Source organism: Callorhinus ursinus, unplaced genomic scaffold (genome assembly GCF_003265705.2).
Source record: "Callorhinus ursinus isolate GAN/ISIS: 27379988/994484 unplaced genomic scaffold, GSC_fseal_2.0 scaffold68, whole genome shotgun sequence".
NCBI lineage: Eukaryota > Metazoa > Chordata > Mammalia > Carnivora > Otariidae > Callorhinus > Callorhinus ursinus.
Window position 1 is genome coordinate 3,086,857 of NW_027397130.1, and position 22,137 is coordinate 3,108,993.

Sequence of the window (22,137 nt, forward strand, 5' to 3'; positions counted from 1 at the left end):
CTCGTATGCCCCTGCAGCAGGGAACTGAGAGCAGGGGCTGTGTCCCCCCTCATCTGCACGTGGGGCCAGCCACGGATGCCCTTCCTCTCCAGGGTCCCACCTGCAGCCACTGTGGGAGCTCAGCAGACTCAGATCATGGGGAGCCTCTGGGGCGGGACTGAGGCTCAGAGTTCCTGCATCCTGGGCCTGACCTGGCCGTGGCTTCACCATGTAATTTGCAATTCTTACAAAGCCATGACCCAGGAGGAGCCCTTCCAAAGGGGTTATTTTGGTTAAGAATGCAGCCCAGGCAGAAAAAGAATTTCAGAGTCGCTCAAAGTGTGAGTACTGTGAATGGCCCTGAATCCCCAGAGATACTGTGTAAACACGACAGGTGTTCTTATACCTTCAGCCCCCCCCCACCCGCCCCGACTTTCCAGACTCCATCAGAAACCAAGAGAAGCGCTGCCTCGGGGAGACTAGGAGGGGAAGCCACTCTGGGGACCTCTGCCTGAGCAAGGAAGCCTGGGGGACTGCAGGCTTTGAGCCCAGCTTGATCCCTTGACTGTGGTTGCTGTGGAGAGCAGATAAAATAAAACAGTTTAGAACAGAACAGAATTCTGCTCTCCGCCCAAGTGGTGTCTGAGCCAGACTCAAAGTGTGGCCCCGTCTCCAGCCGTGTCTGCATCACCCGGGCCCTGGGCCTCACTGGGGACCTTGTGAGAAATGCAGCCACTTGGCTTCCCTGCCCCCACCCCAGACCTGCTGAGTCGAATCTCCGTTTTAGGAAATTCCTAGGAGACTCGTGCTCACACAAGAGCTTGACAAGCACAGTCCTGGAGGACTCTGGAATCTGGTAGGCATCTCTCCACCAATGACTTCTGGCTTCAGGGCCCCTCCTCACTTTGCATTCTGCTCTTTCTAACATCACTCTGCTGTGGGGCAGGGGCTTGGGAGTGGTGGGGAGCGGGAGGAATTCTGTGCGTATTATTTCATGGGTGCTCATGCTTCCTCCTTCATTTACTCAAACGTATTTATGGAGTGTTGGCTTTGAACCAGGCCCTGTCTTGGACTCTAGAGACACATAAGTGTCCACATCAGTGGCCAAAACTGATAAAAGTCTCTCATGGAGCTTACATTGTGCTGGGTGTGGGGGGGATGGACAGTCAACAGAATATACAAATAAGCAAGCTGCATTGTGCCTGTAGGAGCTAAGAGCCATGGAGTGGGGATGGGAGGTGTGTGTTGGAGGGGGTGGGGGATGGGGGTGAACTGTGATTTTAATCCAGGTGAGAAAATGTATTGCAAAGAACTCAGGGAAGTGGGGTTTGGCTGGGACAGGGGCAAAGCTGGAGCAGGTGCAAAGGCCCTGGGGTAGAGTGTGCCTGGAGAGCTCCACAGTCAGTAAGAAGGCCAGTGCTGCAGAGCAGGAGCGTGATGAGGTCTGGGGGTGAAGAGACCAGAGCAAGTGGGGCTTCAGAGCTGGGGAGGGACTTTAAGGTTTATTCTGAGCATGAATCTATGATGCAGACTGAAAATCTCACATCCTGGTTTTCAATGGCCACCCCGCTGGCCATTTCTCCTCTTCCCGGTGGTCAGGGCATTGGACATCCCTCAGGCCCAGATGACAGCAAGCTGGCTCCAGCTCGGCTGCATCTTCCACCACAGGCCCGATGTGACCAAGCCTCTCTGGGCAGAGGACTGGTCCTTGGGGTGCTAGCTTTGGCCTTGGCAGGCAGCAGTCCCTTCAGAGTCAGGGTCTTAGGTCTGGCCACCAGCTGACCTCTCACTCTTAGAAGCAGCCTGTGGGCACCTCTGACCCTGTTTAGCACCCACCGTGGGCCCACATTCTTCCCTCCCAGGGGTCCTAGCTCTGAGGGGCTGAGGGAGGAGCAGGGCCCCGTGTGGGGGTTCCACAAGGGATACAGGGCATGTGGGAGCTGAGGTCTGCGCTAGATCTACTGTGGGGAGTGTGGGACACTGGGCACTTTGGGCCCACTTTGTGGGGAGGGCCCCCCATAAGAAGCTGAGCTTCAGCAGAGCAGCGGGACTCCCCAGGACCGACTCTGGGCAGTGGGTGGGGAGGAGTGAGGGGGCATTCAGGCTGGATAAAGGGGGTTCACACCCTGACTCACCCCTGCACATCCTTATCTGGTGACTACACAAGGTGGCAGGTGGATTGGGCAAGGCCTTGGTGGGGGAGGTGGGGGCTCTGCACACATCAGCGAGACACGGCAAGGAGGGGTTCCCATGGAGTTCTGCCCCTGCAGAGGGCTCCACGTCTCCCGGAGGGTGACAGCAGGAAGGGGCTCAGAGTCCAGGCACCCATCTGCCACCTCATACTCAGTTTCCTCATCTGTAAAATGGGGGTGATGCTCACACCCACCTCTTAGGGGCTCCCGGAGGGTGACTCAAGAACCGACTCGGCAAAGCGCTTGGATCGGCACTGAGTTCAGGGGGCGCTCTGGGCCCCGACGTGCGGGAAGCCAACTGGTGCAGGGAGGCTAGGGGGTTTCCTTGGGGCCTTGCAACCCGATGTGGCAGGGCCTTGATTGAAGCCCCTCTTGTCCGGTTCTTACTCTGGAGCCCCATCCAGAGCACAGACCCAGCAGGTACCCTGCTCTCAGGCCCAGGGTTGGCTTTCGGAAGGCACCCCTGCCCCCAGGGCACCGGCAGAGGCAGGATGGGCGATGGGCCTGCTGCACCTGCTTGCTCATTTCCCAACCTCTGGGACACTCACCATTCAGCCAGCGGGTTGAGGTCGGGGCAACCCCACTGGCCCCCTCACCACTCCAGCAGCTACGCGTGCAGCTGGTGGCCTTCCTCCCGCTAATGAGCCCCTTGGAGCTGGCAGCTATCAGCCAAAGCCCCTGCGAGTTGGCCCCAGGCCCCAGGGCCCTTTGGAAAGTTTGCCCTCCCCTCCCAGAGCCTGTGGCCCCTCAGGCCACCTGCCCTGTTGACCTTTGGCTCCAGCTCAGGGCTACTGCACCTGCAGAGTTGGCAGGCTGCCAGAAGGGCCCTGGAAGGCCCAGACTGATGTGTGTGGAGCCGGCAGAGCTGGGTTCTTAATAAATGCCCTGTTGCCAGAGTGCACAGATTGTCTGGGCTTGGGATCACGTGTCCAGGGGGCCACTCCAGACCTGTGTGGTCAGAGCAGCCCAGGCTCACTGCTGCACCTGGGCCCTGGCCTCTCCTGGGCTCCTGGGGAGCACAGGATTGCCAGTCCATCATAGGGAAACGTCTAGCATGTCCCTGCTCTACCCGCTTTCAGCCCCCCACCCCTGTGGCAGCTGAGCGTTCCCCTCCAGTTTGCAAAGCAGCCTCTCTCTCCCACCAGTCCCTAAAAGTTCTGCTCTTCCTCTTCCTCCATGAATCGTCTCCCAGATGAGACTTAATTTGCAGCATGTCTGCCTCTCAGAACAATAGGAGAGGCTCTTTCTAGGTGACGGCCCCTCCCCTGCTGATACCTTTCCCATATGCCTCCGTGTTTTCGGGCAGGTGCCCTCGACCCAGGGGCCTGGGGACCCAGAACACCCTCCCTCCACACCGTAGCAGGTGCTGCCCGGCCGACTCCACTCAGGAAGGGCGCTGTGCCCACCCCGTCCTGCACTGTCCTCAACCCAAAGAGAGCACAGCCCCTGTAGAGTCTGAAGATGCCAGGCCGTGTCTTTAGCTCACTCTGGGTATCAGGTCGGTGTCTCAGAGGAGAGGGAAGTGCAACCACAGAAAAACGGCATTTGGCACACACGGCCGCCCTGCTCTCTCCACTCCCGTACACGCTTCAGGAAAGAGAATTTTGACATTTCTGCTTCTGAGCTAGTCTTGGAGGTAGAACTGCAAAGCCAGCTGTGGCCGCAGAAAGAGCTGCCCTCCCTCGAGCGCAGAGCCGGGAACGTGGGTCTTTGGGGCCACTTCTGCTGGGACGGCTGCTCCTCTGCCTCCCAGGGAGGCTGAAATGGTCTGATCAAGTTCAAGTTCAAGGACTCCTAGGCGGGAGTCCGCGGGAGCCACGGTATCCTCTCCCACAGCCCCGGGGTGCCACCCCTCGAAGGGTCGGCCCGGCTCTTGCTCCGTACACCTGAGAAGCACCTGGAGCCCCGCCCTCCCCCGCCCCAGAGCCCGTGAGCCAGGGCTGGCCTCGCACACTCGTAAGGGCAGCACTGACGGTGGTCTGTGGCTACCCACCCGGCTTTTTTGCATGAGCCAGAGTCTCCCCGCTGCTCTCGCCTCAGTACAGGAGGGATGAGTGGGCTGTGAGGCTCAGGGTCCAGTTCCGGGGTCTCCCTCATGGAGGGAGTGCCACTGCAGGCCGCTCCCCGGGCTTCGCCTTTGCCTGCAGGTGCAGAGCTCCCTGCACCAGGTCGGCTCTGAGAGCCAGACCAGCCCGGCGCCAAGCCACCAAGCAAACAGAGGTTCTTCTGCATAATCTCCAAATGATATGGGTTCTCCCTGAAAACGTCAAGAAGCCATCTTGGACTTAAGTTAAGGAACTGGAATCTATTTTCAGTAAGACGAGAAAACAGTAAAAAGCTGATTCAGAACTCTTCAACGTAAGAAGCTGAGAAGTGTGCCCTCTTCGCTTTTCTTTGCCCAAAACAATGGCCAGGGACAGTGAGGAGAACTCGGGTCTCTTTCCCTGACCCCAGGGGTTCTCTGGCTCTTCCGCCAGCCCCCCAGCTGATGACAAACCAGCGGGCTCTGCTGGGGGTGCATGCAGCTCAGCCCAGGCTGCACTGCCTGATTCCACTGCCCCAGCTAGCTGGAGCGCCTTTCTGGGCCCCGGTTTGCAGGCTGGGGCGGCCACACTGGGGATCTTCAGGATTTCACGTGCCACGGGTGAGCTGAACATGACACCCTGCATGGGTTTCTCTGGAACTGGGTGCTCCTCCTGAGGCTCGGGGCTCCAGGGAGAAGCTGTGTGCAGCCCCCAAGGGCTGAGGGCTCACAGTGGACCATCAGCATCTCCGGAGGCCCCAGGACAGTCACTTCCCAGCGTCATGGGGTGTTGCTGTGTTTTGGTTTCCTGATGACCCCCTCTCACAGTGGAAGGAGGCAAATCACCCCTTGGGCGGGAGGTGTGGCACTGGGCAGGTGGAGGGACGGAGCCATTGGTTCCCACATTTCTCCCCACCCCCCACCCCAGAACTTCTTTCTCTTTCTTAGGAGGAAGGGGGAGATGACGTGGTGTCTTCCACCTAAAGACTTTCTCCTTCCCACAGCGATGGTTCTGCGGTTTACGTTAAGGGCTATAACGGGTCGGAGTAAATGGAGCAGGTTTGCAATTAGTTTTCAAAGTACTTATCTCATTAAAGTAAATGAATTATTGATTTAGTGACACTCATGCTTTTAGTGAGTGGCGTGGTGCCATTCTCACTCTGGGCCTTGGCTCTGGGAGCTGGTGGCCAGCACAAGCAAACTTGCTTTGTGTAGGGATTTTTTTTTTTAAATTTTAATATTTCCTTCTCATTATTGAGCTTTCTAATTAAAGTGGATTCACATGAAAAATGAAGGGTCGGTTTATGGGAATAGAAGCTCCAGAGACAAGAGTGCCCGCCTCCCTGCAGGGAAGGGCAGAGTTGATACGTCTCGGACCTCAACAGCTCATGAAGGTGGAGGAAGGTGGGGGGCACTCCTTGGAGGGGTGGGGTGGGTTAAAATGGACCCCCATTGCTGGTCCATCAGCAAACCCCCTTCCTCTGGACCATGGAAGTTCATGCAGTGGAAGGTACCTCCCTAAGAGACTGTGACCAAGAGTTTTCAGGGTGGCAGGGCCCCAGCCCCCCTAGGTTGGAAGAGCCCAAGGCAACGGCTGGAGGGCAGCTGAGCTCATCCTTGGCTCCAGCAGCAGAAGGTGCAGGAGCCCTGGCCCCAAACAGGGGATGAACGTGCCGAGCTCGGTTGGACCCCAGTGCCATCTCCAGCACACCCGTGTTCAGGATGCACAGAGGGTCTTCCCATCCCGGGCTCTCTGGGAAGGACAGGGAGAAATGCAGGGACACTCTGGTGCCCCCAGGATGCAAACGCCCAGACCCAGAGGCCAAGCCAAGTGCTGGCTGCTGAGCTGCTGCGGCCCCCCATCCGTCCGTCCTGGTGCTGACTCGGCGTCTTCCCGAGTCCTCCCCAGGAGATGCGAACGCCAGGGGAAGACAGAGCACCCCACTAAAGCTGCTGGCTTATGCCGGCCTCGGCTCCTGGCTGCCTCTTGTTTTCATCCTCGGTTCCAATTAACATGGCCTTGCCCCTGAGTACAGCTGCTGGGGACAGCGCTCTGGAGTGCAGCGTGGGGGAGCAGGGACTGTGCCCCTGAGGGCTCACGTCCTCAAACAGCTGTAGCAGGACGGATGCTGGCGTGCCCGAGTGTCATTGGCCAGTGTCATCTGTGTCCCGCCCCTGGCTGGGCGGGGCCTCCTCTGGGTGGGGACTGCTCTGGCAGAGCGCCCCGGGATCGAGGGACGCTCCTCACCTGCCACCGCCAACGGGCAGGGCTGTGAACCACGGGGGTCAGTCCTGGGTAGCCGCTGGCCTCCTCCAGACTTTAGGGGCCCTGCTCTCTGACATCAGGACACCTGAGCCCCTTCTGGAATGTCACACCCTCCTGAACTTCAGCCTCACCCAGTGACTTCTAGGAGCCTCCTGGCCTGGGTGCTAGGGACGCGCAGCCTCCTGGCCTGGGTGTGAGGGACCCGCAGCCTCCTGGCCTGGGTACTAGGGACCCTCAGCCTCCTGGCCTGGGTGCTAGGGACCCGCAGCCTCCTGGCCTGGGTGTGAGGGACCCACAGCCTCCTGGCCTGGGTGCTAGGGACCCACAGCCTCCTGGCCTGGGTACTAGGGACCCACAGCCTCCTGGCCTGGATGCTAGGAACCAAACAGTAAACTGGTCTTCCTTGCACAGCTGCATGCCCTAGCCCAACTATCTGGACCACTTCCTTTAGCCATTGATGACTCAGAGGTCCTGATACCTGTTGGGCAGAAGGCTCCTTCCTGAGCCTGGGCTCAGCGGGCTGTGGGGAGAAAGGAAAGAGCTTGGGTTTGGAAATTCAAGTTGATGCACAAGTGGGCTTCTCATGCAGGGTGTTCAACCTCTCTGAGCTTGGCTGATGATAAGCCCGTCCCTCCCTCTCCCTGCCCCCCCCATCTGCGATAGCTGGGAGAATTAAAGTTGTACGCATTTGTAAACCTTCCGGGACAGTGCCTGGTACACAGTAGGTGCTCAACAAACAACCGGGAGCCTCCTGTGCTGGCCACGCTGCTGGGCTCCAGCGGCTGCCTCACCAGCTGGACACAAACTGCCCAGCCTATGGTCTGAAATCCCAGAGCAGCGAACCAGGGCCGTTGCTAACTGGTTCAAATGTGGCTTTTCAAATACGTATCTTTCCTTGTGATAAAAAAAAAAAAAAAAAAAAAAAAAAAATTTCAGTTAATTAAAAATGTTGACATTGTGCCTGGACAACCCGCCAGAGAAAGTGGCTATAAATTAAACATTAAATCTTAAATGGCCCATAAAGAAATATTCGTTTCTGGTTCTGTATATTCTGGATATAAATAAAGAGAGGGCTTTTTTCATCTGGGAGGCAGACTTCTTTTTTTAACCTCAGCTGGATAATCTTTTAAGTGAATGTAATTAAAAGTTGAATTAATCTGTGTCTTCCCCCTGGCTTTGTCTGGGGCGGGGGAGGGGGAGGAGAGTAATTAGGGGGGGAGGAGGGGGCCCCCACTGACTGTACCCCTTCTTTGGGAGAGGCTGGGAGGAGGTCAGGAGGAGACCAGATGTCCTCCCCTCCTCCGAGGTGCTACTAGGGCTGGCCCAGGCTCCTGGTGTCAGGTTTCCTTGCGCCCCTCCCAAGGGGCACCCCCACAGTGGGGTCAGCAGCCTGGGGCTCCATCCAGAGAAACAGGATGGGGAGAAACTTTGCTCTCCATCAACTTCGCAGAGCTCTGGGCTCTGAGACTGTGCCACAGACGTGGGAGAAGGCTCAGGGCGGTGCCCCAGGAAGGGGAATTAGGAAACCCTCCTCCTCTGTGTGAGGGAGGAGTCCTGAGGAGGGGGCTGGGGGGCCGTGAGGTTTTGAGACCTTCAGTTCCCTGTGGTGCTTCTGTTCCTCTTGTGCCAGGTTGCTCATCCAGGGAGGTCGGATGCATGTCCCGTTCTCTGTAAGCGGTAAAGCTTGTAAAGGGCCAGAAGGGAGAGGGAAGACAGACAGACCAACAGAGAGATTGGCTGGAAACGGTAAACAGAGCCGGGATCTGCTGTGCTTCTGGGGCCTTTCCCCTAAGAAGAGCATATTAGTTTCCGGTTCCTGCCGTAACAAATGTGGTGACTTAAAGCAACACGAGTGTGTTGCCTCATGATTCCAGAGGTCAGAAGTCTGAGCGGGTCTCAACGGGGCTCAAGTCCAGGTGTCGCGGGGCTCCTTCTGGAGGCTCGGGGGAGAGTCTGCCTGCTGGCCTTTTCCAGCTCCGGAGGCACCGCATCCCACCTCCTCCGGCAAAGCCTGCGCGGCCGGGTCTTTCTCACACTGAACCTCCTTGCTCTGAACCTGCCTCCCTCTTCCACATTTGAGGACCCCGTGATTACACTGGGCCCACTGGATAATCCAAGATAACCCTCCTATTCTAAGGTCAGCTGATTAGCAAACTTAACTCCATCTGCTACCATAATCCTCCTTTGTAGCCTGACATGGATATAGGTCCCAGGGGCTAGGACGTGGACATCGGGGAGGGCGGGGGAGCATTGTTCTCTGACCACAGGGCTCCCCCTACCCCGATTGCAAAAGCATAGCCTCTCCCAAAACGCATGTGAACCTGGGGCATCTCTTCAGTTCACGGGGCCTGAGGATCTGGTGATAGCTTCATGCAGCTGTGTTCCCATGCCTAAGATCAGACAATGCCCTGGGACTAAGGAGTGGGGTGAAGATACCCTGACTAGGGAGAAGGGGAGGTGAGGGTCAAAGGGCTGGGTTCCATGATGCTTTGAAAGTAGAAGCCATCCTGCATGGTCCCATGGGGTGTTAGCCTGAGGTGGGAGGATGGACCGCTGCCTGGAGGGGGACAGTGCTACAGGCAGAAGGAAGGGCAGGAGCAAAGTCCCTATGGCTGGAGCCCACATGGAAAGGCGGACAGGAGCAGCTGCAGGGTTGGAGCACACGGGACCTTGTATGCCAGGCCGAGCCTTTCCAAGAAGCAATGGACGTGTGTTAATGGGAAGGAGGGAGCATGATCCGATTTGCATCATGAAAATATTTCCCTGGCTGTTAAGTGGCGAGCAGACTGGTGGGAGCCTGAGTGGGTGCAGGAGACCTCTTGTCCACCTCTCACTCAGTCCAGGTGGGAAGTGTGTGCCCGAGCTGGGGAGATGGGAGGTGGCACGAGGTGGAGAGAAGTAGGTGAACTGCAGATGCGCTCTAGAGGTCAAGCCGACAGAATCAGTGATGGGCTGGATGATGGGCATGATGACTTGCCCACTTGAATGGGTGAGAGCTCCATGTACCGAAATGGGAAACACTGACAGCGGCCCAGCTTTCGGGGAGGACCCGGAGCCTTGGGCGTGTCGGGCTGGAGAAGTCTGGGAGACACTCCAGCACAGGTGCACTTTGAGCTGGCCTGACCCTGGGGGACTGTGGCTGGAGGTGCCCCATCAGGCCTCCCTAGCGCACAGGTGGGGGCGCGGCCAGAGCATGGACGGTGTGGCATGCGGCCACGGCACAGGGTAAGAACAGAAGAGCCAGGACTGAGCCCATGGGAGCCAGGATATTCCGTCACCCACTGGAGGAGGCTGGAGCTGCAAAGGGGATGGGTTAAGAAGGGCTGGAGTGGCAGGAGGGGGACCGGGTGTGGGTGTCCCGTGCAAGACAGGGGCTGCTCAGGGAGGAGGGAGGGTCCAGTCAACAGGCCCACGTCCTGCTGAGAAAGACAAGGCTGACCAAGGCCACCTGATAATTCTGTTGAATGAGTTTGTCAGTGGAGAGAAAGGGGTAGGTCTTTTCCAGTAGGGAAAGGAAAGATTCAGAAGCATGAATGCGTTTATCAGGGAACCACAAGAAGCTCTACTTGGCCCAAGGGCAAAGCCGTGACAGGGAAGCTGGGGCATATGGGGCTACAAGGCATGTTGGCACCCGGCGTGAGCTGCCACCAGTTAAGGGTCTGGACCGTCCCGACCTTCCTGACTGAGCCTGCGGGCGGCTGCCGAGGTGTCCAATGTGGTCGGGTTTGTGATGCAGCGTTGAGGCCGGGCTCACAGATCAGTGCAGAGGTGCACAGAGGGAGGGTGGGTAGAAGCTAGGGGGGCAGTTCGGGGAGGACACCAGGGAGGAGCAGAGAGAGCAAGTCTCTGAGCCTGGGGTGCTGGATCCGCATCAGTTGGGCTGGAAACTTCCATGCAGGAGTCCGTAGAGGGTGGAGCCAGGGCGTGGAAAACATGAGGGGCATGTGTTGCTTGGAAAGGAAGGGGCAAAGGGCAGGCAGCCCAGAGGCGCTGCTCACTCACTCGAGAGGCTGAGCCAGCAGCTGGGGGGCACGGAGAGCCAGGGAAGGGGGTAGCTGTCCAACGAGCCTTGCCAGGCATCCTCCCTGTGAACCTCAGCTCCACTCTAGTGTGTTTGTAAATCAGATGTCCTCCAGGTCAGGCAGGGCTGTGAACCTCACCCCAGCATGTCTGTCTGTCTGTCTGTCAAAGCGAATATTCGTCCAGCATGGACCAACCACGGAAGCCGGTCTGCCCACACCTTGTCCTCTTCAGGGGCCCCTCCCCTAAAAAAAAGTCATTTTTGTAATTACTATTGAAAGTCCTGACTGTGAGCCTCAGGGCCTCGGGAATGTCAGCATAAACACGTTCACAATTTATCATGTTTCCTGTCTCCGCAAAGACTCTGGGCGTGAGCGGAGGACAGCCACTATCTATTATTAAATAAACAGAACTGTCGATACAGGGCACAATCTGCAAATTAGCCGCTTGTCAATGTGGGTCAGTCACAGGCAGATGCTCGCCAAGATGTGGGTAATAGGAGGCCACATTCATTCTCCACTTCTGAGACCACTTCCAGCAGAAGACTCCAGAATTGGTAAGGTGAGTGGAGATGTGTTCATCCCAAAAGGGAGTCACTGAACAGGACTTTTTGAGGTGGCAGCGGCCGTCGGGGGAGGCAGTCTCCAAGCCGGGCTGTGCCCTAACTCTCTCCTCGCCCCCTGGGGAAGCACTCAGCTTCACCCCTGCAAGAGCTGAGATCCCGAGGGGGAAGCCAGCAGGTGCTTTAAAGGGACCCAGGATTTGTCTAATCAGGCACAGTAAGACACACAGACACAGGAGTGATGGTCAGGACAGAATTTTTCTATGCTCACTGTTCCCCGGGAGCAGGAGGTGCCCCTCCTGGGGAAGCACCAGGGTCGGCCAGGAGGCAGAGGGAACAGGAAAGTGTGGGCAAGAGCCTTCCCTGTGGTTTCCATGGGAAGGACCGGGGTGGGGGGCAGGCAGGCAGGCAGGCAGGCAGGCATAGGACTGTCTAGTTGAGTAATTGCAGCAGGCTCTGGAACAGGAGGACTGTCTCGTCTGGACTGGCCCTGGGGCGATGAGGGCAGGGGGAAAGCATCCTCCAGTGCGTAGAGGCTCTGGGTGTTGGTTTGTGTATTCAAGGCATACTCCTTGGCTAGTGGTCTGCTGTCTTTAGGAATTAGCCAGACCCGTCCAGGGTCAGGTAGACCCCGAAGTCAAAGCATCAAGACACAGAAGATAAAAGGCCTGGTTATGCAGTAGGGGTGGAGCCGAACAGCCCAGGATGAGCTGGACAGAGGGGGTCAGTTAAGAGGGGGCTCTGCCTTCTTCACAGCACCTCCCTGTATAAACTCGCAGCCCCAGCACAAATGGGGGCGTCGGACACCCAAGCGCACCTTGGCTGCTGGTGCACAAGCAGGTGGCTGTGACTGCTGGGTGTCCAGGCTCCGTGGCGGTTCCAGAAGTGGGTCTGCAGGGCTCAGGGGTCTCGGGAGTCCTTGGTCAGCTGCAGGAAGAGGGAAGAGGCAGATGATGTTGCTCCTCCAGGGGAGGGGGCCTTGCCCTGGCCCTGCAGGGGCAGGTCTCAGCTCACAGTCAACACCCCCCAGCCTTTTCTAGCCTCATCCCCCAGAGAAAGTGACAGTGACACCCCTACCACCCGAGGCCACCAGCCACTGCCAGTGTGGCCACCCAGCAAAGGCTCCGCTTCCCCCATGCGCTCAGGGACAAAGACACCCGTCTGGCAGCCCTGGGGAGGGTTTGAGACGATTTGCGCCGAGTGCTTCCTAAACCACAGGAACATAGCACAGACTCGATAAATGAAAACCGCGCGTCTTTGCTTTATACTTGTCACCTCCCGGGTAAACCCGCTAGTTTGGGGAACACAGTTTAGCTCACGCAGGTGGTGCCGCGCTCGTTTGGGTTTGAGTCTCCTTCCTGACAGAGGGGCACCTTGGAGCAAATGAAGCCCACCCAAGTCTCCAAACCCCCACCCTCCCAGGGTGTGGGGAGCTGCCGGCCTCTTCATCCGTCTGGGGCCAGGAGGTTCTGGAGCATCCAGGGAGTTTGTTGCAAACTTCCCTCCCTCCCCTGTGCCCCCGGGCTGGGGGCATGGGACAGCTGCACCCTTTCCTTCCTGTTTGGGGGAAACCCAGCCCAGGTGGGCTGCAGGTTCAGGGAGCAGGTCCTGCCATTCTTGTCTGGGGATGGCCGGCCACCTCCTCCCCAGCAACGGGCCAGGCACCTGCTCTCCCTTAATCCTCACAAGGGTACTAAGGAGCCGGTAGTTATCTTCACCCCCACCTTACAGGAGAGTAAACTGAGGCACTTGGAGGCTGAGTACTCTGAAGGTCTAACAAGCATGCCAGGCCTGGCCCTCTGCTGTGAGCACCCAGCACAGCCAGGGTCTTCCCTTCCCTGGGGGCTGCTGGAAAAAGCTGCGGGTCCCCCATCCCACGATTTTTCCCAAAATGGAAATCTCTGCATCGCTTTCCTCTATTTCTACAAGTGATTCCCTAGTTGTGTTAAACTGGAATGGTACAGCCCTGTCCTCTGCATCTCCCTGCATTACAGAAGCCAGGAGGGGAGATGCAGGAGGCAGACAGAGCTTCCCGACGTGGTCCCGCACGGGTCCCGGGCCCTCGGGCGCCCGTGGACTCTGCAGACAGCTTTCCTAACACCCAGCTCCCAGCGCTCTCAGCCCATTATCTCCTTTTGTTTTCTAAGTAGGTTGATCGAGACCGATTTCTGAAAATCTTAGAGGAATGAACAGGTTGGTTTCTTAGGGGATTTGCTCAGGAAATGAGATTTTGCCCATCTCCCAAAGGAGAAAGGGCATGTCTAAATTATTGATAGAAAACATGCTTCCTCTAAGAAGCCAGCATAGGGTCGTCTGCAAGCTGCACGGCACATTGTCTCAGTTCCCTGGCCTGTCTCCACCACCCTTCCCATCCCCCACTGGTGCCGCCCACAGACCCAACGGGGCAGCGCCAACCCCACGCGTCCCCCCCCAGCGCTTTTGCCAAGGGGCCACGTTCTCCGTGCGGACCTGCCTCTCTCTGCGGAGAGGTCGCGCATCTTCAGGTTTCTAAAGGTCACCTGCGGGGGATGTTGGATGGGTCTTGAGAACTGACTAGCATAGGAGACACCTCCCATCTATGGCTTTGAACCTAGCCCAGGCTGACTACGTACTCAAGAGCCAGCTTTTAAAGAAACAGAAGGGACAGGAGCCAAGACAGAGCAGCCAAGTGGAGACTGGACGGCCGCCCAGACATGGCCATCGCTGAACCCCATTTCAGCTGAGTGTTGAAGAGAACATGGCGTGCATGCCCAGCTCCGTGTGGAGCTGTGCAGACCAGGCCTCTGCTGCCCCTTTGGTTTGCATTAGAAAGAAGAACAGCCTGCTCAGCATAATCAGACACCAGCATGCCAACGCGGCCAGGAAACCAGGCAACCGAAGATGTGCAAGACCCACGGTCCGCGCACTCTCCAGGGGCGAGCACGGCATCCGTCTCACGCATCGCCGTGCCCCTCCCGCCTGGACTCGATAGATATCGTTGAATGGGTAAGCAGACTTGGAGACCGGGCAGCTGTGAGGTTGGGTCCGCTCTTCAGGAGGAGCACGGCCCAGTGTGACATCAAGAACGACCGTGAGAACATGAGACCTCAATCGCTTGCCGCTTCCATCCCCATTGTGTGCTCCGGACGCTTTTGTATCCATTTTCATAATGACATGAAATAAAATGGAAATGTGTCAGTAGATAAAAGTCAAGACCAGAGACCAGGAAAGATAGAACAGAAACAGACGGCTGTGGGGCTTTGAAATTCAACCAGTGAGGTTGGGCCACAGTTTTTGCTGTGGTTTTCTGAACTTGCAGGCGGCCAAATGGGAAACATAGGCAAATGTATGATTCTCATCCTCCAACGTGGCTTAAAACCCAGATGTTCATCGACAGATGAATGGATGAACAAACTGTGGTCCATCCACACACAGTGGAACATTACTCAGCCATAAAAAGGAAGGGCATCCTGACACCTGCCACAACATGGACAGGCCTCGAAAACCTTACAGTACGTGGAATCAGCCAGTCTCCAAAAGATAAAGACCCTGTGACTCCATTTACAGAGGTCCCGGGGGTTGTCAGATTCACAGAGACCGACGGTAGAATAGAGGTTTCCAGGGGCTGAGAACAGGGAGTTTGTGTTTAATGGGGACAGAGTTTCAGCTTGGGATGATGATAATGTTCTGGAGGCAGATGGATGCACAACCAATGAGAATGTACTTAATGAACTGAACTGTGCACTTAAATGGTTAAAATTATAAATTTTATTATGTATATTTTACCAGAGTAAAAAAAAAAAAAATTCAAACAAACAAAAACCAAGTGGATTCAAAATACCTGCCACGGGACTGTCTGTTCTCCTGAGGGCCTCCACACTGAAAGGTTTTTCTCAGGGTCCTGTCGTGCGACACCAGCGTGGGCGCCCAGATCACGGAGAAGAGCACTGGAAAGACCCCTGTGGGAGAGGTGAGCGTCCCAGGGGTCGGCATGTCAGGAGTCAGGTCACAGAGGGTCACACAGGGGGAGGGACGTGCTAGGCCACGGGACAAGTGCCGTGGCCACTGTAAGGCATGCGGAGAAAGGCCCCAAGAGGAACGACCCAGGCAGCTGTGACAAGATCCCACACACGGACCGGGGGCTTAAAACCAGGAAACGTGATTCCCTCACAGGCCTGGGGGTCAGCGGCCTCCCCCTGGAGGCCCTATGGGAGAATCCTTCCTTCCTCTTCCAGCTCCTGGTGGCCCAGGCGTTGCTGGGCTTGCGGCCGCGTCCCTGCTTCCCACGCCTGTCCTCTGCCTGGTTCTTAGAGGCACACTCACTGCACTTAGGGCCCCCCTTAATCCAGGGTGACCTCGTTGTGACCTTTAAACAGCTACATCTGCAAAGACCCTGTTTCCAGATAAGTGCATACATTCCTACCAGGACACCTGGTATCTCATCTGTGTGCTTCCGGCCCCATGGGTTTCTGCAGACGTGTTGAAACAACCCGATGCTGGACGGGTCAACCGGGGTCCCCACCAAAGGCCCACCCCCCTGCTTCCCTTCCATGACTGGGGGACACTGGGAATGTCCACGTCCACAGCAGGGCCTCTGGATGGTGTCGGCCTTAGGGACCTTGGGGCCTCAGTTTCTACACCAGGCCGATCCAGGAGCAGGAGGGTGATACACAGCAATGCCCGTGGACACCTTGGATTCTGTCAGTGCCCCTTGGCTGCGGACGGTCACCTGTCCTGTAGCCAGTGGGCTCACTTCCCTTCCCAGGTCTGTGCTGAGTTCAGCTAACGCACGGAAGCTTCTTCCCCACGCCCCCCCACCGAGGGCACAGTGCCCGCAGACCCACCCCCCCAGACACAGCCTCTTCTATGGCATGAGCTCCGGGCTGAGGCCGCACAGGGGCCACCAGTCTGGGCCTGGCATTCCTCAGGATGTTACAAAGCCCAGTGCAGCCAGGAGAGCCAGCTGGTCACAGAAGGTCAGAGAAAAGCAGGGCCTGGGGAACAAAGAGATGGGAGGGTTCGCACAGATGCTGAGGCCAGAGGCTCACGAATCCGCCAGGTGGGCTTTACCTGCCTTTGCCCACGTGCACAGGGTGTCAGCATAGCTGTGATGACAGGGCCCGGGGTTTGTCCCGGCGGGCAGAGGCGAGTAAAGCTCGGGGTGCGCCCTGCCCCCACTGGAGGGGCCTGGGGGGACCTAGGTGGGGCACTCTGGCAGGTGGGCCCTGAGCCCCGCCAGGCTTCCTGGGCCTCTCCAAGCACAGAGCAAATGCAGTCCTGCCCTGCCCCCTGTGGAGGCCCATAGTGGGGGGTGGGGGACCCTTCCCTCAGGCCTGAGTGGGCTGTGTGCCCAGAACCCAAGGTCGCTCCTGCAGCCAGGCTGATAGCCAGAACCTACTAGAACTTCCCAGCCTCTCCTGCAGCAGCTTGAGGCCTCTGAGACGTGAGCTAGCTGGCCTCCCCTTCCCTCCTTCCCTTCCCTCCCCTCCCTCCTCTCTCCTCTCCAAAGGTGAATTTCTTTTCAGAAGTGGGGAAAAAAAAAAAAACCTTTAAATTGAAGTGGCCGTGCCATCATGATCTCCATCATCAAAAGTCATGTTTAAGCCACCCACAGTTAATTTTTTATTTATAAAATTGCGCCCTTCACCTCCAATTCCCCTTAGAGCACGAAACAGGCCATTTAACAAAATCCCAGGTGAGATGGCAGGAGCACCAGCGGGCGGGCAGACCTCGTACAGCCACCCCAAGCCCCCCAACATGGCCCTGCCCCTCCCCCAGGGGGCAGGGCCACCACCTAGGTGGGCAGGGGGCCCCCAAGGCCCTTCCTGGCACTGCCAAAGAAAATCTGCCTTGACTGTCCCCAAGAGCCAGCACTCACACTCGGGGAAACGCAGACGGAGCAAAGCCCAGCATGTGCGCTGGCCCTCTGGGTGCCCGGACTGACTGAGTGTGTCCCCCAGATGCCCAGGCCGACATCCTAACCCCCACTGTGATGGTGTTGGGGGGCCTTAGCTGAGGTGGTGAGGGCGGCGTCTGTGATGGGATTAAGGTCCTTGGAGGAGGAGACACGAGAGCTCACTCTGTGCCTGCCCTATGAGGTCAGTGGGAAGACAGGAAGCGGGCTCTTCCCGGGACGCCCGTCTGCCGGCACCCTGACCTTGGGCCTCCTGCCTCTGGCCCCGTTCAAGCCACCCAGGCTGGGGCACTTTGTTACGGCAGCCCAGCAGATGAGGACCCTGTGTCTGCGCAGGAAGACTCCCTCTCCCTGCTCCAGACACCCGAGCCTCCTCCTGCAAAAATGGGTCTGTGGTCTCCGGCCATGTGCCTACCCCTTCAGCGTCTGCCAGCATTGCCCTCCTGGACCTCACTGCAAGGAGAGGCTGCTTCCCCTTCGCCCTAGAGCCGTGCACTGTAGCTGACTCGTTTATTCTTGCGGGAGGCTCAGAGCAGGATGCACGTGTGACGACGGCTTCTTCTCTCCCCCGGACATCACGGTCAATAACGCCTGCCTCGTGGGACTGCCGTGGGGTTTGCCACGCACCCTCAGTGTCTGGCACATCAGAGTTGCTCAGTAAATCAGAGCCAAGACGGTGACGAGAGAGGCCCCTCAGCAAACACAAGTCACAACCCGCCACGAATACTTGTTCTGCTTTGTCCAGCTCTCTCCATTCCTGCCCACGGCGGGGTGAGTCTGTGTCCACCTGGGGTGCCACGGCGGCAGCTAGCAGGGAGCCGTCATGAGGGAAGGGTCTGTGCTACAAACTTAGGAGAGGTTTTCTGGCCAATTGTTTGGCATTATCCACACTAAAAACTGGTCTTACTCGTGGACATGTGTTCTTGGCATGATGAAGGCCAGACAGGTGGGCAGCAGTTTAATCTCTGGAGGACAGAACGTTTTATGGACAGAAGGAAGCAGGGTCACCGGGGTCCCCTGGGTCATCTGGATGGAGCTGAGTCGAGAGAGGAAGGAGCAAGTGCTCTTGAGGAGGAGATTTGCAAAGGAGAGCCCACGCGGGGTCAGCATGCAGGGGCCTAGACCGAGGCCACGGGTTCGGCCGCGTGCTGGGAGCTGGTGGGCGCAGGTGTAAAGCAGAAGCAAGCAGGCAGGGAGATGGGGAGATGGTCTCCATGGCGGGGGGGTGGTGAGTCACATCTACAACGGGGATCCCCAGGAGCAAAGAGCACTTTAGAAGGACCCGATCCTTTCTTCGACAGTAGTGCAGTTCAGGTCCCTGGAGGCAAACGCTCACTGTCTGGTTCCTTCATTCATTCAGCCAACATGCACTGCCTCCTCTGTGGGGCAGCCGCGTGCCGGGCTCTGCACGTAGGGTGTGAGGTCAAGTGTGGGAGGCGGCCGAGCTGGACCAAGGGAGTTCCCACCCCTGCAGGTGGAGAGCAGCCCCACTCTGCATGAGTCCACGCCCACCAGGGCCCCCCAAGCTGAGTCACCGCCCTCTCGTGGCTCCACAGACTTTGCATGGAGGCTGTTGCGATGGGGGTGGGCTGGGTGAAGACCCTCTGAGCTCAGTCGTTGCGCCTTGCTCTGTTTGGACTTCGCCGAAGGCTCTTTCCACAAGCGCACTTGGGGAAGTCAGCACCCCTGGCCTAATGAGCTGTGTCCCTCTAGAAACCTGATCAGCCAGGCAAAAATCACCATAATTGATTATCCTGCTGAGCAGCGGAGAGCAGTGTTTGCTAACAGTGAGGCTGAGAATCGGCTCCATATTTCCCAACCCACGAGCTTGTCCTGGGGTGTCATCAGCAGGGCCCCAGGCGCCTCGCTCCCTCTCCCTCCCTCGCCCCGAGCGCAGGTGGTGGGGCGGGGTCAGCGACATGGTGGAGTAGAAGACAGTGGGATGCCAATGTTCATACCAGAAATGCAAGGCAGGCCCCACCTGGGGCAGCCTGTCCTTGTCTGGCTCACACCTGGAGGGTGGCCGGGCCACAGCAGGAGTGGGTCCAAACGGGAGCTGCTTCTCTTCCACAAAATGAGGTGTGGGCGAGAGCCCCATTACCCCCGGGGATTCCATACCCCGACAGAGGACAAGGAGGGGCCAGGGGAACTCTTGGCCTGAAGTGCTGGGAAAACAGGCTGGACCCTCGTGGGCCACGAATGGTGGAGGCATTAGGCTCAGCAGGCCTTCCAGATATCCCTCTGGTTCTGGATTTTTGGAAACACAGAGGCTCTTTGGAGATGGACACGGGTCCCAGCCTCTGAGTCTCTGGACAGGGACCAAGCAGGTGTAACACTGGTATTCATACCAGATATTTTCGCTCTGCCCAAATGAGGACGCTGGTGACAATGGGGGACATTTTGGGGAACTCCAAGGCTGTTAGGGGTGGCTGGAGATCAGGACAGGCGGGTAGGGATGGGGATGCCTTACCAGCTCTGACCTGCGCTGATGTTGCCTGGCTGGGAATTCCAGAGCGTCCCCGGCACTTGCAGGAGATTTGCAGCTTGGGCACAGAGCCTGGAGAACAGAGGATGCGGAGGAAGACGTGGGAGCGGGAGGGAGGGGCGCAGGGCAGGGCCGGAGCAGCGCTCTACCCCAAACCCCCAGGCTAGCCCTGATAGAGCCTCCCGCAGGGCCGAGGAGCGGACTCGTCTCACCCAGCTCCCGAGCTGTGCACTCTGGGCTGTTTGCTCACCAGGGCTGGATGGATTGAATTAAATGGAACTAAATTGAATTGAATTGGGAGGAAAACTGACTTTAAGAAACCAAGAAAAAAGTCAACAATAAGAAAACCCCCAAATCAACTGAAAGCGGCGGTTGATGCGAGTTGATTGATTCAATCCATCTCATTGTGTGACGGCGCCTTCCTCATCTGGCGGGGCCTTCCCCTCCCATCTGCCCCTCCTCACAGTCGCTCTGTGAGCCGCCCGTGGAAACGTGCCAGAAGTTGTTCTTGCCTTTTTGCTGGAGAGGGAAACTGCCGATCAACAAACAGGCTGCGGCAGGCCACCTCAATGAGGGCCTCCCCACTGCGTCATAAAAGATCGCCCCGCGCCGTGGCCCACAGCCCGCTCTGCTGCAGCCCAGGGGGTGAGGGGGGTGCAGGGCGGGCCGGGGAGGGGAGATTGGGAAATGCAGCCACTGTGATTCGCACAAACTCCGACAGCATGCAGGGCAGGCTCTACGCAGTTAAATGCTCCTTTCCTGCGGAGAAGGGTGCTGTCCACCAGGGGGTGACGGGGGGGGGGGGGGGGACCTGCCAGGGAGCCAGGTGTCCCCACAACTGGGGGCACCACTGCTTAGCCAAATCTGTGCGTATTCTCATCTGAAAAAGGGGGACAGAAGTTGGCGCACGCTCCTTAGGGTTACAAGGGCCGAATGAGGCAATAGTTGTCAAGGGCCTGGTGCATAGAACGTGCAAAGCACATGACAGGGGCAACCTGCTCTTTGTGGCGATGTTGATGGTGGTAATGACCGTGCTGTTAATCCATCTCAAGAAAGAGGCCCACTCTGATTGCCTTTGGATTCCAGAGGCTTTTCGCTTGCTTTTATCCTGTTTATGATAAGTTTAAAACACATGCACACAGTGGGGAGAGGGGAAGAGGGAGGGGCTGCTTAATGAGTGTGCAGTTTTCTTTTGGGGTGATGGAAAGTTCTAGAACCAGACGGTGGTTGCACAGCAATGTGACTGGACTTAATGCCACTGAATTGTACACTTGACAATGGTTCAAATGGTAAATTTTGCCACAATTAAAAAAGATGTGCGCAATATGTGCACATAAAATTATGAAACATTAGGGGCGCCCGGCTGGCTCAGTCGGTGGAGCATGTTACTGACTCTTGATCTCGGGGTTGTGAGTTCAAGCCCCACGTTTGGTGTAGAGATTACTTAAAAATAAAAATCTTAAAAAAAAATTCTGAAACGTTATTAACATAAATAAGGAACATTTAAGTCCAGAAAAAAGCACATGACGCACACGTGCCCACACGCACACACCCCTTGTTTCTAGTCTCTGAAGGGCCCTCGGAGGAAGGGGCAGGAAATCATGTGTTTGTCGGATTAGGATTCTCTTACTTCTCTTTAAGCAAGAGTAGCCCGTCTGCTTTTCTTCATGTTAAGCTTTGACTAATATTAAAATCGATCTACATGCCATGACCCCATACAGAGTGACCCTTGGGAGGCGGGCATAAATCCATGCCGACTGACGGGGCAGGGCCCAGGTTGGGATTAAATGCCGCCATTCATAGTCTGCAAAGTCTCCATGTGTGGGTAACCTCAGAACCAGGTGGGGTGGGGAAGAAGAAGAAGAAAGGGGTCACTCTGAGTTTGGGGCCAACGGGAGAGAGAGAGAAAACAGAATATCCCAATGACAGAGACGATGCATTAGGAAAATCTGGACCGCAGGCCCACGGTGTCCTGTTTTCCTTTGTCTTTGTTAAACGGAACGTGGGCTCCCAGCCACGCTCCAGGTGCAGACGGGGACGGGCTTCTCCGGGCCAGTCTCCTTGGCTCCGGGGGAGGCAACGCTCCCTGCTCCTCCAGACTTGACTAGTCAGTGAGCAAATAGCAGCCAGCAACCAGATGCGCGGTGGCAACATTGATTGTAATTCTCTCTCCTCTCTCTTCTTCTTTTCTTAGAGAGCCCACAGTGCCTCGGGAAAAATTGGCTGAATAAAAGGTATAAAGACTTTCTCTTTTTTTTTTCCTGAATAGTTTTTGACAGATGTGAGCATGTTGAACATATTGGGAGCTGCTGACGATGAATGCCGGGGGTTTCTGGGGCTTCCTGCTCGCTGTGGGGGCGGGGGGCGGCTTGGGGGCAGAGGATGGAGGGTTTGGCTTGTTTAGCACCTCGTCGTCGATGACATCTCTCTTGTCCCCCAAAGCACCAGCCCCAGCTGTGCGGGGAAGGCAGGACTGGGGGCCAGAGGAGCCAGGAGGGAAAGGAGAGCACAGGAATGCGTTCATGAGCAACGTTGCTTAACAACTCCCACCAGCCAGAGAAGCAGCCCCTCCCCACCCGCCCCCCGCGCCCCCCACTCGGCCCGCAGCTGCATGTCTCTCGGACTGTGAGGCCTTCAGAACCCGGTGTCCGTGTCCCCGCCTGGCCTGGTCTCCTCGGGGGTAGGCTGTGGAATGGGCTCAGTTTCCCAGTGGTCAC

The 22,137-nt window shown here is 57.2% G+C and overlaps 1 protein-coding gene across 6 annotated transcripts in view; it reads left to right on the plus strand.

Moving 5' to 3' along the window:
- RBFOX3 (RNA binding fox-1 homolog 3) overlaps window positions 1-22,137 on the plus strand; it is a 406,019-nt gene that overhangs the window by 263,336 nt on the left and 120,546 nt on the right. For 5 of the 6 annotated variants that reach the window (XM_073885941.1, XM_073885939.1, XM_073885942.1 and 2 more), the window contains exon 4: window positions 21,615-21,654. The exons of the other annotated variant lie outside the window; for it this stretch is intronic. The gene's annotated coding sequence lies outside the window, so the exon portion shown is untranslated. The remainder of the gene's footprint in view (window positions 1-21,614; window positions 21,655-22,137) is intronic. 6 annotated transcript variants of the gene reach the window in all.